This window comes from Stigmatopora nigra, chromosome 3, assembly GCF_051989575.1.
Source record: "Stigmatopora nigra isolate UIUO_SnigA chromosome 3, RoL_Snig_1.1, whole genome shotgun sequence".
NCBI classification, from domain to species: Eukaryota; Metazoa; Chordata; class Actinopteri; order Syngnathiformes; family Syngnathidae; genus Stigmatopora; species Stigmatopora nigra.
The window spans coordinates 16,529,078-16,533,049 of NC_135510.1; the positions used below are offsets into that span (position 1 = coordinate 16,529,078).

At 39.6% G+C, this 3,972-nt stretch overlaps 1 protein-coding gene across 1 annotated transcript in view; it reads left to right on the top strand.

Annotated features, from left to right (window-relative positions):
- Nucleotides 1–3,972, top strand: part of LOC144194321 (uncharacterized) — a 107,206-nt gene that overhangs the window by 5,871 nt on the left and 97,363 nt on the right. The gene's annotated exons all lie outside the window — the stretch shown is intronic.

Here is a 3,972-nt window from a genome sequence, read left to right on the forward strand (position 1 = left end):
CCAAAATAGACAGTGCGCCTTATAATCCAGTGCGCCTTATGTATGGAAAAAACAAAAGCAAAAACCAAAAACCACCACTGTCAGATATTAAAAAAAACACAAACGCCTGAACTGAAACAATACTGTTAAATATGCAGATGTCATCTTAATTTACAAAATCTTCCATCATATAGCTCCTCCCCACTGCAAGATTTTATACAAAAAAAATCCAAAACCTCAACAATGGCTGGCTCTAGATGTGACTATGTAGTGAGTGCTTCATACCTGGAAGTCAATAGCAATGACCGTATTTTCACGACTATAAGGCGCACTTAAGTCTTACATTTTCTCCAAAATAGACCGTGTTATAATACAGTGCGCCTTATATATGGAAAAAATGTCATTCATTGAGGGTGCGCCTTATAGTCGTGAAAATACGGTATCTTAACACATAGCAACGGTCACAATGTTAGTGTTTACATTTTATTTTATTGCATTGTGTGACCAGGCAAACATTGGTGCTAGTATGTTTGGTCGCCGGTCTTTTGGTGACAGAGTTTACTGTTGAAACCAGCTCTCAAAATTATATTCATGAGACATAGTTTAATATCTAAGTACTGTTTAATATACAAGTACTGTTGAAAACAGTAGATATTTAGATATTAAACTCTCATGAATATAATTTTGAGAGCTGGTTTCAACAGTAGTATGAAACAGTACTTGGATATTAAACAGTACTTAGGTATTAAACTCTCTTTCTTAGATATTAAACTCTCTCATGAATATAATTTTGAGTGCTGGTGTCAACAGTAGTGTTAAACAGTACTTAGATATTAAACAGTACTTAGATATTAAACTCTCTCTCATAAATTTAATTTTGAGAGAAACAGTAAACTCTCTGTCACCATTTGACCGGCGACCAAAAGACCGGCGACCAAACATCTGGTCAGGGGCAAACATTATAGTTGCTACCTATTATCATATTTACTCGCATATAAGAGACATTTTTGGACAAAAAATGATGACTGAATCGAGGGTACGGCTTATATGCGCATAAAAATTGATATATTTGAAAACTTTTAGCAAAACATTCGTATTTTCGATACATGCTAATATTTAGTATTTTCAATAGCATGTGTTTTCGGTAGAGGGGTTTATATACTTTAAAACTTTACTTTTGTCATTGGATTTGTTAACATTAAATGAATTAAATATATTTTTTTGTATTAAATAATTCAACTGTTTTCAGTTCGCCGCCCTATTTAACCGCCCGCATACCTTTTATAGACATTCTGAAATAGTTCAAAACCCGGCACCCTTTTTTGCGCGGTACTCAAAAGTCTGCCATTTTTTTTTTTGGTGCTTCAAACACGACATCCCATCTCAAAGTTGTAAACACTCGTCTGGTTTCCCTCGCACATCGTTACGTGAAGCCAGCGGGAAGTCAAAACAGAACTTTTCCAAGGTTCTAAGCATTATTTCCGTCTGCTTGAACTTGCTCCTCTCAATCAAAATTCATATCCCGCGGCTCCCTTCAAGCTCCTCACCAAAATCCTCCAAAGTGGGAGGAAGTCAACCCGCGTTTTCGCAAATCCCGGATCCCCAAAAAAATAGAAAAGCAATTAATGCAAAGCGATCTGGGCCTCACGGGCTTCAAAAGTCATGTGACTAGCAACGTTGGCGTCCGGGCTTTCGGCCGTCACCCTCATTCTGTCACGGCGCCGTAAAACCCGAGTCGGGTCCAAGTCCGATCGTGCCAGGTGGCATTTATGAAAAATAAATGGTTGTTCTAGTCGTATTTATTCGGTTGTAACTCAGGTGTATGTTCTTATTCAAAGCTGATTAGCACAACTGCTCATCAGGATTACTTGATTTAACGCCTTTAAATTGTCAAATGTGATCGGATGAACGGCGTTCAAGAGTGACGGGAGATCATAATTAGCCAAATACATACTTAGGGTTAATCAGGCTAAAAATTAAACCCGTTTTTTGGTGGTGTGTTGATAAAACTGCAAAAATATGGATTAATATGTAAATGTGTGTGTGGTTATCAGGTCCGGTGTATGTGTGAAAAGCATTGTGGGTATTTTTTTCCGTCAGGCAGGGTCAGGGCACCTTCAACGCTAGCGAGTAGGGAGGTCACGTGTAGCCGGATGCGGGCGGTCTTGCCCGAATCAACGGCGTCACATGATGGGCCAGGACAGTCGTGGCTGGGGGGTGCTGGCGACATTATGTAATCGCGTCGCTGTCGCAAAGACTCATGGGAATCATACATGAGGTCAGACGCTCACGGGGTGCAGTCATGCATCGAAAAGGTATTCGTAGAATTAAAAAAAACGGCTTAAATGCACCAAAATGTGGGATTTTTGGGGTATAAATAGTTTTACCGTATTTCAGGACTATTCGGCGCATTGTATTTTTAGCCGCAGTGTCAATAACGAGTGCTATTTATGTATTTTACACACACAAAGGATGCACCATTCTTTTAGACACAGCCAGGTATGGTATATATATATTATATATATATGAATTGCATTAGTGCTGGCTACAGAAGCAGCCCCTGTGACTGCTGGGATATATAGTCCATTTGTCAATACACCCAGTATGACGGCGAACACACTAATTTGATACTACATGCACCAAATACACGCTAAAACACTTTTTAAAAAAGGCAACAGATGCAAAACTGAGTTTGTTGTACTTTATTTAGCCATTTTACAAAGTACTCGCGTCATCATCACCTACAAATCCATCAACGTCCTCATTTTCAGTGTCCAAAATGAACAAATGTCAAAATGACTATTTGAAAACGTTGACTTTTATACGTTCGTCCAGGCGGCCACTATACATTCGCAGATAGTAGCTAGCTAGTAGCTAGCGTAACTATTCCAAGGCTGCCTTCCACGCTTCGTAAAGCTGTGTTGATGTTAATGTTCAGGCCATAATCCATTGGGTGTATTGACAAAAAAATAACTATATATCCCAGCAGTCACTACGCAGTACTTTTTCTACGAGAAAATAGTACTCGGGGGGCTGCTTGCCGTAGTTGTGAGAACTGTAAAGGATGGTGTATCCTATCGACTGATTTATTTTATATTATCGTGATAACAATTCTAGTATTGGTCAATATATAAAGCGCACTGGATTATTAGGCGCCCTGTCTATTTAGGAGAAAATTTCAGACTTTTATGTGCGCCTTATAGTTGTGAAAATAAGATACTTTGAATGATAACGTCGCATAGCCCAAATCTACTCAGATGGAATGATTTATTCATGATAGCATAATAAAACAATAAACACTGAAAGCACTGACAGTTGTATCGAAGGCCTCTCACACATACGCAGTCACACTCTCACACATACACTGCATGCACTGACATCCCCTTACCGTCCCCCCTTCCATCTTTACTTATACATTTTTTTCTGTATATTCTCTGCAACAGTCAAACAAGTCAGTCTTTTTTTTTTGTTTTGTATTCCTTTAAATATATTTGATATAAAAAAAAACAAGCCCACGTATGATGACGTACTTTCAAGGGGGCGGGGCTTCTCCTTGTCCTTGTTTTGCCCCTCCCCCCCTTCTCCTATTTCCGCCTATCATGGCTCCCGGACCCCCCGAAAAAAAAAAAATAACAACAAAAATTGGGAGGAAAAAAGACGGCACTAGAAAAAACTGGTTTGATAACCTCCCTGAAAGAAAAAGTAGTTTTTTTAAAATAAAAAATAAAATAAAAAAAGACAAAAAGACAACGAATGGTGGCTTTGTTTGTGGAGACCCCTAGAGGCACTTTGGCACAGAGCGCAAAAGCCCTACACCTAAAACCACTGCCAGGGTTGGGGGGAAGGTTTTATAGATGGGGACATGCGAGGAGGGCTAGGCGGGGGTGATTGAGCACCTGACAAACGTGGAGGAAAAGGCCAGCTTCCCCTCCACTTAATGCCGTGTTCAACAGAGGTGGAGAGGAAGAGGAGGGAGGAAAAAAATGGCAAAAA